The 7375-nt window shown below is 37.3% G+C and overlaps 1 pseudogene; it reads right to left on the minus strand.

Annotated features, from left to right (window-relative positions):
* Nucleotides 1-2070: 2070 nt before the first annotated feature.
* The window catches only part of LOC137396170 (cyclin-dependent kinase-like 1), a 363103-nt pseudogene continuing 357798 nt past the window's right edge, over nt 2071-7375 (minus strand).

Consider the following 7375-nt stretch of genomic DNA (forward strand, 5'->3'; position numbering starts at 1 on the left):
GCATTGGCCTCATCTTTAAAAACAACATGTTCGAATACATGGCAAGACCAACTGCATCACTAAAAATTGATGTATAGCCAACGTTATCTAGTCATTATTAACAGGCCCGTATTCCACGAGGCGGCTGAGCCGCCTTGACTTTTTAGTGAGTTTCGGCGGCTATGTACTAAGAATTGCAGTCTACAATCATTCACTTGGAATTTCCCAGTTGGAATTTCCAAGAACGGAAGAAAATTCCGATAAGTAATTTATCAGCGTTCTATATTGTCCCGAGGTGATCTCACCAAATGAGTGATCTTGTAAGACTTTGTTAAGACTTGCAAACTGAACTTTATTGCTTATAGTGGGGGTGTGAAGAAGACCGCCAAACTTGCATTTTCACAAATTTTCAAGCTCACTAATCTAGTATTGGTTTAGCCTGCCACTAATGCAGTGAGTGAGTGATCCTTTTCTAGAGGAAACACAGACGAAGAGCCCCGACTGAGAGTCTCACACTGGCCTCAAGTTGTCATGGCTCAGTCAAGCCTAACACAGCGGAGAAAGAGTGAGCTCCATTCCTCTTTTAGGAAACGGACAATATCAGCCAAGACAGCGATGCCACCGGAGGAGCTCGCATCTAGAGGAACTGAGCTAGAATAGGAATAGAGTTATGTATGTTCTCACAAATATCTGTAGATAACTACCATTCTGTTACACCCGGCAGTTTTGGGTTAACCTTCCATTCTTCGGTCTAACAAAATTACTCACTCATTTTAGTAAATTAATTGTATTACATTGTCTCCTATTTCATGTTATACTGGTAGATGATAAAGTTGGCATTTAGGCAGACTTAATGTCACCCTACAATATAAAAGCAGCATGCAGCACTTTTAACTAAGCACCGTGGTAGCCTCTGCCTTCAACACCATGGCAGAAATTTCCTCCTATAAATGACAGCATACCGCTTCAACATTTCAGCAAGCAGCATACATTCTCAAACACACAGGAACAATTGTATTTCGAGGCACCAAATGTTTGCAACTTGAAAGTAGCATGCGTGTGAAAATTTTTAGCAGTAATTGTCTTCAAAACTTTGGTAGCATAACTCTTCTGTCTTTTACCAAAATTTCAGAAAATGCCCTCAGCATGACCGCATCTATACTTATCACTACATCTGTGTGCTTCCCTCTCAATGCATTCCTACATTAGCTCAGTGCTTGACTCAACAATTCATCTAGCTACTATTCAACTAGTTAACTAAAAAGCTTCAAAGTTGGAGTTGTCTTCTTGAACAAGCACCAACACCTCATATAAAAATGACATTCAAGACCATTTCTTTTTCATCTACAAAACCACTAATAGCCAATAAGTGCATTTTGATGAGTCTTTCTAGCCTTGCTAGATAGTGCTCCAGCTTTAGTAGTTTTACTGACTAGTTTTAGTATAATATAACAATTATTGTATTGTGTGTATATCATCAGCAGACTGATTATATGGAGGCATACTGATTAGAGTGCATCACTCAACTATTGAACCCCACAAAGCTGGGAGACTATTGTATGCAGTCTCTGCACTGTTGACACTGGCTTGGCCATGATCTAGTTATTTGGTAGAAATGCCCTGCGCCTTGAATGTATGAAAGTGGCAATAAAATAATTATGTCTATATTACAACAACAAATAAATAGACGGTAAATGGAAAGTGAATACTAATATCATCTAAACAGTTCCTTGATATCAATTGGACGGGTGCTCGTGGATGTTTAGAAAAAAACAGCAAGTAATGAATTCTTGGCAAGTAGAAAATCACACAGACTTTGTGAGCTTAGCTAAGCTGTTGTTGAGGAAGGAAAATACAATTTAAAAGCAAGTTCAAAGTTGAACTGGATAAAAAGAATCAAGGTCAGATCTGTTCTAAAAACTGTAAAAGTTGGAGCATCATAAAGGTAGAAAATGGGAAGGTGGATAAAAAGTATCTCATGAAATATGATAAATATACAGAGGTAAGAAAGTGCAAGACAACACGGGTGAGTTGGAACAGTCAAGGAGATAATATGATGGCTGATTTGTGAGCTGAATGAAAGTGTACCTATCAGCCAATGGTCCCATCAACTGCTGCTGCTACTGCTGCTGCTAGTGAACTCTTGCAAACATGGTATGAGCGGAAGGTTGTCAGATGTTTGGAAGGTGAGTTGTCGCCCCCTGCAACAGATTGGAGGTTAACAGATTCAATGCAGTTTTTTTCTGAAGTTAGCAAGAGCCAGTGTCTCTTAGTAGTAACATTTTATTAAACAGTAGACGTTCTTACTATGTAAATAATATGTTATACCAACAGTAAGATAAATGTAAATTTCCTAATTCGTACAAAGATTGACCCTAACTCACCTCTTTGTCCCGTCAAACAGAAAAAACTGAACTTAATTTTTTAATTTAATTCCGGTGCAGTAACTGCGATATTATTGGTTGATATCGACACATTTTCTCTTTTTTCTCATCATTTTCACTCAGTGTAGGGTTCATGATTACGGTAATAATACGTCAAGTTATGGGAAGTCTACACCTTCAATATTAAACCGATCTTTCCAACATTTTTTATTGTATGAAATAAAATAAATTGAAGCAAAAATATACAAGCACTACCATAAGAGTCGCCTCTGTCTGGCTTTTTTTTGTGAAAACAGGGCTGGAGGTTAGGATAAAAGATTGATTTCAACGAGACTCCAATTCGTGACATGCAGATTGATAGACCGACAGTGTAACACCTGGACTAATCAACCGCCTTTAAAGGTTTACTTGCAACAAAATTCTCATTACAGTTATTTGGTATCAAAAGATTCACCGTGTCTTACTCTGCTGTGTTGTAGGCACAAAATATGTGGAAATGTGCTAACAAGCATTTAAAATCTCAAAAACTAACAGTTAATCGCCGCCATCAAGAAACCGCCGTAGATCGGAATCAGTTTATTTGTCTGACGTAGTTAATCCATTTGGTTATTGTTTTGACACGTGATGTTCTCACATAAATTAAAAGGCCAATAAAAGGCTAACTATAAAACTTCTCGCAGCACTAGTTTATGACAAACACTTCGAGTTTTCCCGAAGACCCCGTATCAAATATAGATGCTCGCTACTTTGAAGTTTTGTCTCGGCTTGGTCTAATCATCTAGTTGTAATCTGATCATGTGACCCATACTGCCTGTCAAACAGCGCAAATAATTTTTGCAGCATTTTTCGACTATCACAGGTGAACAACAGGCTTGTCATGTTTATCCCACAATGATATGTACTCCTTCAAGCTAAGGTTAAAAAATTGAATGAATTTTCACGACAGGTTATAAGATATCAGTGCTGAAAGTGACGGCATTACAATGACGATGAAATAAACGTGTAAGAACAATAGACATGGTTTTATTGAATGCGTGAAGTATATTTGCAAGAATATTTCAACGAATGAGGTTGCATGAAAGTGTAAACAGAAGCCATCTCGTTCAATTACATCCCATTTGAGCCGTTTTGGAAACGGATTCTAATCTACGGCGTTTTCGTGATGGAGGCGATTAACTGTTCGTATTAAGCTTTTGAGAGCTTGCAATTACATTTCCACATATTTTGCACCTACAACACAGCACAGTAAGACGTGGTGAATCTTTTGATACCAAATAACTGAAACGTGAATTTTGTTGCAAGTCAACCTTTAACATTGGGAGATCTTACAGATACAACCTTTAAGTACTGTTTCAATTTTTAGTGACATTCAGATTGATAGACCGACAGTGTAACACCTGCACTCATCAACCTCCTTTAAGTATTAATAAACAACTGTGCAGCTACTTACTCTCCATTTTGTAGACACATCTGATGATCACTACTAACTAGCGTGTCATGAAAGTTGTATATATGCTATTACTAAACATTGCTGAATAATCATGCAGCTACTTATTATCTGTGTTTTATCTGCGTACTTGACGATCTCTCATGGTACTAGTTTAAATAATAGATATACCCTGGTGAGTCGTTAAACTCTTTCAAGTGCACCCCAAAAGAAAACAATATTTTTCTTTACGTTAAATGGAATTTGCGTCATAGAAGGTTTATATTATAGGAGAGTCCACTGTATAAACAATACTACTTAAATAAATTGTGTTCCCAATAAGAGCCAAGTAAATGCCCAAACTACAACTTTTTTTTAAAAAGCTACTTAAATAGAACAATTATAAATGTTACCTATGTTAAACCGTTTGTATGTTTTTGAACTTCTAGTCAGAGCAATAGTACAGTTAGCCTAAGTTTCAGTCATGATATAATATATATGAACAATAGTACTGTTACAGGGTAACTGCACTATGTCATGACTGACACATAGGGGAACTGTGAACCAAGTTTCAGCCATGATATAATATATATGAACAATAGTACTGTTACCGGGTAACTGCACTATGTGATGACTGACACTTAGGGGAACTGTTAACCAAGTTTCAGTCATGATGTAAAGTATATGAAGGCTGAAGAATAGGCTCCAAATGGAAAAAAGATCAAGTTGCTGATTAAACTAATGATGCTAGGTGCGAACAGGAGAGGGTTACAAACAATGATCAGCTAAAAATATTAGACACACACCTTAGGTTGGTGGTGGGTCTCCTTTATTTGAGGGTTGTGCTTTGGATGTAGAACTGGTGACTTGGATTGTCCCCCTCCATAGATAATTTTGGGAAGATTCTGAGAAGAAACATAAGTGGTATGTAGATACATAAGTGTAAGTGTGATGTAGATACATTTATGCTGACCTGATTGAATGGTGAGTATCAATCTATATATCAATTATCAATATAATTTAGACAGACTAAATCATTAACTAACCCTTGGGCCTTGACGGTTGGGTTTTTTATCATAGATATCATAACTGTCAAAGTACCGGTGGTTCAGCAACTCCTCACATGTCAGTCTTTCAGCTGGATCTTTGGCAAAGCAATCCTGAAATGTCAAAATTTCCACCTTCATGGTTTCAAGCACAATAACACTAGAGTACAGTGTTGTCAGGAATTATGACACAACTCAAAAATGGACGCTTTTGTTCACCTTGGTACCCTCGCGGGAGCCATGTTAATTTATTCAATTAACACTTTTGCCTACAATTAAATGCGAATTTTTTTTCTTTTTCCAGTAAAATAAAGCTAAGCTGCATCATAATAGTATCACAAAATTAATAGGTTGAGAATACAATAAGCAAATAGCACTGTTATCCTTTGATTTTTGTAAAGTTCAGTAGCATACGCATTTTCATTAAAAAAATTAATTACCAATCGGTGTTTATTGAAAACTCACTCCATATTAATTATTAGAGACTTCTGCATCTAACAATGTCTGGTTTGTGGTGGTTTCCATTGAATTGCATGCATCTGTGGGAATCATATTTAATGTTTCATAAGGAAAATATGAATTTGGAGTTGTCTTCTTGAACAAGCACCGACAACTCATACAAAAATAGCATTTAAGACCATCTTGTTTTCATCAACAAAACTACTAATAGCCAATAAGGGCTTTTTGACGAGTCTTTCTAGCCTTGCTAGATAATGCTCCAGTTTTAGTAGTTATCCTGACCAGTTTTAGTATAATATAACAATTATTGTATTATCTTGTGCGTGTATCATCAGCAGACTGATTATATGGAGGCATACTGATTAGAGTGCATCACTCAACTATTGAAGCCCACAAAGCTGGGAGATTACGGTATGCAGTCTCTGCACTGTTGACACTGGCTAAAGCCTGGTTCCATATACGTCGCAAAGCACCGGCGACAGCACCGCAGGCTATTAGCGGTGAAATGGGAACATACACACTGGGTACCGCCGGTAGTAGCCGGCGGCAACACAACTGTTTAGCGCTGCTCAAATTTCGTAAAAGGATGCAGGTAAAATCTTCCCGAAATGCACAGTACGGGTAAAGGTTACCATTATAGGAGCGGAATGGCGAGCGAACGTTTTATTTGATTACGCAATAATGTTTACGATATTATTAATGATGTGGCTTTTATGTGAACAGATGCCGCCGAGCCTAGCGCCGCAAGCATTTTGCTGCGCATGTTACCGCCGGAGTCACGCAATCGATATGGGAACCAGGCTTTAGCCATGATCTAGTTAGTTTGTAGAAATATGTCTATTGTATGTACAGTGAAACATGGATGACTCGCCCACGGATAGCTCAAACACATGGTTAATTCGAACGGTTTTTTGGTCCGTTCCCACGTAATGATAAATTGCTATAGATAATTCGAACTCAACACTGTTAATTCGAACGGTTTTTTTGCCCAACGGCTACCGAAACGGTTGCTATCGCTTTAAAAAATCACTTTGTTCCAAGCCATAGAGGTAAACCTCAACTTTTCGTAATTTATAAGCGTCGTTATTACCACCATCGACAAAATATTTTTGTCAACGACTTCTCTAAAGGTTTGATGAAATTTGATTTATACCAAACATCCGCTTAGCGATCGCCCTTTGGAAGCAAGGTAAAGTGAAGCAACCTTTGCATAAACTTCAAGAAAAATTGACAAAATTGATCGTGGGTAAAACGCTCAAAAGAAAAAAAGATGTATTTTCTTTTGAGCATTTCCACAACGATCAAGTTTTGCCAATGTCAATCTAAAAAACATCTTGGCAATAACATCACCTCAAACAACGAACCAATCTCAAGTGATAGAAAAATCTCTAAACTTTTTAATAAAAACGTTTTAAACTTTACATTAGGAGCATTTAATTTGAAACAAGCCATTGGCGATTTTGCTTTATATGAAAGTTTGTATATGTAGGGGTAACCGGGGCACCGTTGGCCAAAATTCACTTATTTCACCATAACTTGTGTGATAGTAAATACAACTTTCTGAAATTTGAACAGGCAATTCACATATATTTGATGTATTAAAACAGATATTTTCAAAAATCTAATACTGCTTTTGTTACCGGAAAAACAGATTACAAAAGTACCTGGCTAATGGCCAAAGCTGCCCCGCATCCGGGGCAGCTTTGGCCACCACTGGGGCACAAATGGCCACTCCCTGAACTGTTCAAAATTTCTAACTACTGTTGCATATATGTATTTTTTGACTATTCAAACATATCAAGGTAACTAATTATTGTATTTAAAACATAATATAATACTCTTTGAACTAAATTTTGACATTTTTCATAAAAAAATTTGTCCATTTGTCAAGGACTTGCCTTGACAAATGGACGTATTTCTCTGAGACCACTATGGTGTCACTTGTAATAACTGTACTCCACTGTATGAGCAACTAGGTTGATCTGATGGTATAGGCTGTTCCAGAGATGGGATCCCACATGATGCTGCATCTGGGTTTGGATGATCAGTTACAAAGGTGCCTAGAAACTCATCTTCAGCAA

The sequence above is a fragment of the Watersipora subatra genome, chromosome 5 (assembly GCF_963576615.1).
Source record: "Watersipora subatra chromosome 5, tzWatSuba1.1, whole genome shotgun sequence".
In the NCBI taxonomy this organism is placed as follows: Eukaryota; Metazoa; Bryozoa; class Gymnolaemata; order Cheilostomatida; family Watersiporidae; genus Watersipora; species Watersipora subatra.